Source organism: Dermacentor silvarum, chromosome 8 (assembly GCF_013339745.2).
Source record: "Dermacentor silvarum isolate Dsil-2018 chromosome 8, BIME_Dsil_1.4, whole genome shotgun sequence".
NCBI lineage: Eukaryota > Metazoa > Arthropoda > Arachnida > Ixodida > Ixodidae > Dermacentor > Dermacentor silvarum.
This window is the reverse complement of record NC_051161.1, coordinates 104,877,158-104,883,157: the sequence shown is the minus strand read 5'-3', so window position 1 is coordinate 104,883,157 and position 6,000 is coordinate 104,877,158. Positions and strand designations below refer to the sequence as shown.

The following is a 6,000-nucleotide window of genomic DNA, read 5'->3' as shown; positions in this document are numbered from 1 at the left end:
GATCATTTTTTTTTAAGTTTCCCAGAATTTTTATAAGTTGCCTGTGGCAGACAGCATAATTCTTGTCCTTGAGCTGGATTATTCGAAGATTCGGACATTACTAGCACGGGAAATCGAAACACATATTCAAATTATTAACAAAAATTCACTAATTAACTTTCTAATTATTCACTTTGGGGCACGTATTGGAATTTACGAATTGTGGCCGGTGAGTTTGCAAGACGTATCCACTTGAAATGAATTTCCAGGATGAAACCAGTTTCGAGACATCATTTCCCATGGTGTGGGATGAAATACATGGGCCTTCCAGTTACTTTTGTGCTTCAATGCATAGGAGAGCGTTTCATTAAAAATTAAGTGGAATTACGGCGTATTTTTACGGCGAGCTTGATGGCGCATATCTCCAACTGGTGTCATTCTGGTAATCCTTTGCAAATGGAGACACTTTCCAATTACACCGGCTACAATTCATAAATTGCAATATGTGCCTAAAGTAACGACTTAAGTTAATTAGTGAGTTCTTTTAATTACTTCAATATCTGTTTCAACTTCTCGTGCAAGAAATGTCCGCCTCTCTGAATAATCCAGCTCAGGGACTAGAATCACTTCATCTGCAACAGGCGATTTTTAAAAATTCTGGAGAACATACAAGTAATCAACCCACATATCACATGTATGCAAGAGGCGCAAAAAGCAGGAAACGTATAAATTTCGTTGCCTCCCGCGCTACTCGAACAATCTCTTTTGTATACCGGCGTTTCAGTAACCTTCGTGATAGCGTGATCAACCTCAAAACTTTCCAATTGGGGGCAAAATTGCAGATTTCGTAATATAGGCAGCTCGAGTAAGCAAATTGAACAAGAGAAGACCGAGAGTGATACAAACTGAGGCCCCTTGCGGCACAGTACGAAGTCGTGTAGTTCATCCCCGAGGAGTGATGGCGTAGAATAAACTCGTTTAATCCCTAAACATGGCACCCTGCATCGTGGTTCGTACGATCTACATATTGAGCGAAGATGTCTCGTTCTTGTGAAAACCAACCAGAGCATGCACATAAGCATATTTTTATACAAAACTTAACACTAGACAGCACTAGACAGCACACAACCTTCAAACAGAGAAGCAACCTATACGCTGCCGCAACTGCCAATTACGGCACAACTTTATTACCCATTAGCGTTGTACGAGCCGGCAATGTCGCTACGGTCTAATTGGGTTCCCCATCAGTGAAAGACTCATCCAAGCACCTTTAATTACTCGTTCTCAGTGTCATACCGAACCGTGGCTATTCTGGTAAGCTGAAAGATCACCCACCACCTCCTATACACGTCTCAAGGTCTGAGCCAAGCTTGTTTGTTTTCCCTTAACACTAGGTTCAATGTCAGCTTCCATAATGTGGGTGAGAGCTCCTTAAAAGCTTTCCCATCAGCTGCAGCCGGTGCTTTGGCGTGTCAATTTAGCCGTCTTTTGTCCGTTCAATGAACGGTAAACTTACGCTGCCCTATTGGAATCTCATTAGGTGATGCCCATCACTTTCCTAACGTAACTCGCTACGGCGCATTTCATGCAGCGATGAGACGCTCGCACGCATTATCTGTGGCTGCCCGCGCTACAGTGTCGAGAGACAAGTGCAGAGTACTGGACCTAACTGAACAATCGTCCACTATCAGAACTAAAAGCTTTAGGTCATTGCTTACAAAGAACATCCGGGCTGAAGGCCTTAGTCGCGTTACTAAGGTTCCTGCAGTCTACGGGCCTTCACGATAGATTTTAAGAGCGCCGCCCATTACAACTCCATATAGTGTACGCGTTTGTTTGTGCTCGTCTCTCGTTCTCTCCCCCCCCCCTTCCACTCTATTTCGCTCTTTATTCCCCTACTTGCTCCCCCTGTGCAGGGTAGCCAACCGGAACTATCTCTGGTTAACCTCCCTGCCTCTCTATGCATCCTTTCTCTCTGTGTTCCTGGGCGTCGAAGCTCTGACAATTATTTTTGAAGTGAATAAGTTCCCGCGGACACGACGTTTGTTCTAAGCCCAAGTGTAGCACACACACAGCTGTTGTATAATTTTGTGACTCCTACGCAATGTTTACTTGGTCGCAGCCCCAGCGAAAACAACGATCGTTACGGCTTTGCACGAGAGGACAGTGCGAGGCATCCCGTGGCGCCATTTCGCATTTGCTCAACTCGTATTTATGTTATTTTATTTTTTTTTTTTCGTTTCCCTTCCCAGCGAATTTTCTTCGTCCCCGACCACAACTGCAAACGGAAAGAATGATCGCGACAGGCCGAGCCCGAACGGCGGGAGATGAAAATAGCCCGACGGAAGTGAACTCTGGAATACAAACACGAGGCGCGAGCGAGATGCGAAAAGTCAATGACGAGCGTGGCAAACAGTGGAGAAAAATAGTGTGCTTTTCTTTTCTACAAAAAATGACGAATGAATCATCACTGCACTTGCAGCGGTTGTAGCCATTCTCGAGCACTTCTCGCGTTCACTTGCATCAGAAAGACACACACCACACACACACACGCATAGATACACACACACACACACACCACACACACGCATAGATACACACACACACACACACAGCATAGATACACACACACACACACACACACACACGCATAGATACACACACACACACACACACACACGCATAGATACACACACACACACACACACACACACACACACACACACACACACACACACACACACACACACACACACATACACACATACATACACATACATACATACATACATACATACATACATACATACATACTACATACATACATACATACATAAAACAACTTTCGTCAAACTTCGCCAGATAGCGTCACGCACATCGCTTCCTCGGCAATATTTTTGGAGCTGCGTCGCCAGCCGAAACTCGTCCATTTTCTGTTCAAGCTCTCGGTCCTCGGCCAACTTCACGGCCTCACGCTTGGCAGGCCGAACGGAGCCGCCGCCAGATGAGAGCGAACGAAACAGGGAACGGCCCGCGTTCAGCTCGGGCGTGTGGAATTTCTCATTGTTTAGAAAGCTCCATCGGCAGAGCGCGCCGGCCTTCGGAAAGACAAAAGCGAAGTCAGCCCTTTGCTCCGGCTTCCCCGCTGCAATAACTCCGTACCATCTCTCTCTCTAGCCCTTGTTCCATCGGTCGCGGTTCAATACGAACCAATTCTGAAGACTGCTTCGCGGAAGAAAAAAAGAAAGCGAGAGAAAGAAAGAAAGAACGAGTCTGGATGCCGGAAGCGCCAACGGATACTTGCACCATTCAATGGCCTCTGCTTCGCCAAGTTTCCCGGCGGGGGCTTCAAGCTACGTCTTCGCTTCCGTTCAAGTGCACGCGACTCAAGACATTGCACCCTCTTCTTCCCCCCCCCTCCCCCCCTCCCTTTCCTGAACGCGCTTCGGCGCTCTCTTGCTTGCTTGTGCCGCCGGGGCTTTCGAAACGGCCGCTACAATCGACGCCTGTCACTATCCGCATACTTTACGCTTTCTTGCCTGTCTTTTTCCTTTTCCACCTTATACTGCGTCTCGTCCCGCTCACGCGTAAAAATTGCGCCAAGGCTTATCGCCAACACAAAGTCGAAGAAGCGCGAAAGCGCCAAATGCGGTGCTAAGCGGAGATTCGCGCGCGAGAAAATTGGCCTTGTCTTTTTGTTCCCGTCGACGGTTGTATCGAGGTAAACGCTCCTTAAAGGTTGGATATCCGTCGGGATTTAGTCAGGCGCACACGTCTACTGCCAAATGAAATTAAGAAAGAAATTATGCAGAAACTCCACTGGAGTTTTCAAAGTATGCGTAACATTACCCCCAAATTTCATTTGGTCCACCCGCAAATTCATGCTAGCCCCCCCAAAATTTTAAGCAGGTCCACCCCCAAATTTCAAGCTGGAAAACTTTAAGTTGGCCAACCCCGAACTTTAGTTGGCACACCCCCACTTTCAATTTGGTCCACCCGCAAATTTCCGGTTGGCCAACCCCCAAATTTAAATTGGCTCACACCTACTTAAGTTTCCCCAAGTATTTTCAATCGAGCCTTATGTATGTCTATGGGTATGCATAAATGAGATCACATACGCGAAGGTACTCTGTTAATTTTTTGTTTCAATTTTTCCTTACCACTGATAAAGCTACAAATAATCATCGACATTTACACTATTACAACGATTAAATGTCTTAACTTCGCAAATTACTCATTTTTGTGGAGATACGATGCATTACACATTTCGCGTGACGGACAGATTTAGCTGGTGTACTCGCCAAAGAATGCTTACGCATTAAAATGTCCAGAAACCATCGACAGTGATTGTCAATGTAAGCGTACAGCCGAATGCTTCCACAAAGCTACTCACTTTATTTTTTTTAATGAAGCCCTCAAAAGTATATTTGTTGCAATGAGTACAATTAGGCAACGTTTGTTGTTTAATTGCGTAATTCCCTTTATTTGGGCGAACCGAGCCGTTAAATAATGATTTTGTAGCTGCAGTAAAGGTGTTTATAGAGGGTATTTCAGTTAACTTGGGCAGATCATTAAAAATATGCAAATGGCTACATAGCTGGACAGAACCAAGGTAATGTTTGCCGTCGCTCGGAAATACTCAGATTATTTTTTGGATTACGCCTAATTGAATAATTAGTATTAATTAATAAACTTCTCAATCTTTATAATTAGATAGAAAGTGTCAGTGAGAAAATTGTAGAGAACATGGAAAAACTGCCGACACAGCTTGCTGTTGCTCAATACGAGCTACATAGTAGTGTTTTTCCGAGCGTGAAAGAAGCCCACGAATACACGCAATATTACCGCGCGACTGGCTGTTGGAGGCACTATGTGCGTATTCGCGGGCTTCTTTCACGCTTGGAAAAACACTATGTAGCACGTATTGAGCAACAGCAAGCTGTATCGGCAGTTTTTCCATGTTTCTCTACAATTTTCTCACTGACACTTTCCATGTAATTAAAGAAATTGAGAAGGTGATTAATTAAGACTAATTACTCAATTAGGCGTCATGCAAAAAATAATCTGAGTGTCTACAAGCGACGGCAAGGAACATTGCCTTGCTTCTGTCCAGCTACATAGCATTTGCGTATCTTTAACATTTGGCCAAAGTTAAGCGCAAACACCCCGTATACAAGCCGATTTGTCATATGTGTGTTCTTTCCAGCGGCGCTAGTAGCGCCGTCGTGGAAGGCGATTGCCATCCTCCTCAATCACGTCGTCTAAACCTTCACACGCTCCGAAAGCTCTCAAGGACTCTGTGGTGCGAGAGCGCTGGCCTTTTGCGTCGGTGCCTTTGCAGCGGCGATGGAATTCCGACTACCACCAACCACCGCGACAACTGCGAAAAATAAAACGTGCGACGATCGAAAAACGCTCCCTCAAGGAAAGCGCCTGCCTTCGGTGGCAAACCGGCTTCCGTTGAGTTCTCGCACGGTCGCGCTGCTCTCAGCCAAACACGGTCGGTCACCGGTATTCGGGCACACGCCTGAGAACTTCAGAGAGGTTAGTCGAGGCTGAGAATCTAACCTTTGATTCAAACTGGGAGCCCAATAATCCCGCAAGGCAAACAACGTTCTCCACCGCCCTGCACAGTCAGGGATGCCGAGAGCCTTTGCCTGCTAGATATCGAAACCGGCGCTCGACACAGTTAGGACAGTGACCATACTGGTGTTGGCATGCACGAGCAGAAAATAAGTAACTGATCTTCTCAAAGGGCAACGCGCATATTGAGCACTATCAAATATACAAGGAAGATTCAAAGTGACGTCACAAACACCACATCGTTGACATATTTACGTTTTCAACCGCTCATATATACATGTGCCTGTGCATCATCGCACATGCACTCGGTGCTCATTCTCTCCCTCTTTTCCTCTTTCTATTCTCCCTTTCTTTTACCCCCAGTGTAGGGTAGCAAACTGGACGCTCGTCAGGTTGACCTCCCTCCCGTTCCTCTCTTTGCTCTCTCTCTCTCTCACT

General features: G+C 45.9%; 2 protein-coding genes across 5 annotated transcripts in view; one reads left to right on the top strand and one right to left on the bottom strand.

The window, feature by feature from the left end:
* The window catches only part of LOC119461603 (venom serine carboxypeptidase), a 136,345-nt gene that overhangs the window by 28,116 nt on the left and 102,229 nt on the right, over positions 1–6,000 (top strand). The gene's annotated exons all lie outside the window — the stretch shown is intronic.
* The window catches only part of LOC119461604 (solute carrier family 35 member F2-like), a 438,758-nt gene that overhangs the window by 382,834 nt on the left and 49,924 nt on the right, over positions 1–6,000 (bottom strand). The gene's annotated exons all lie outside the window — the stretch shown is intronic.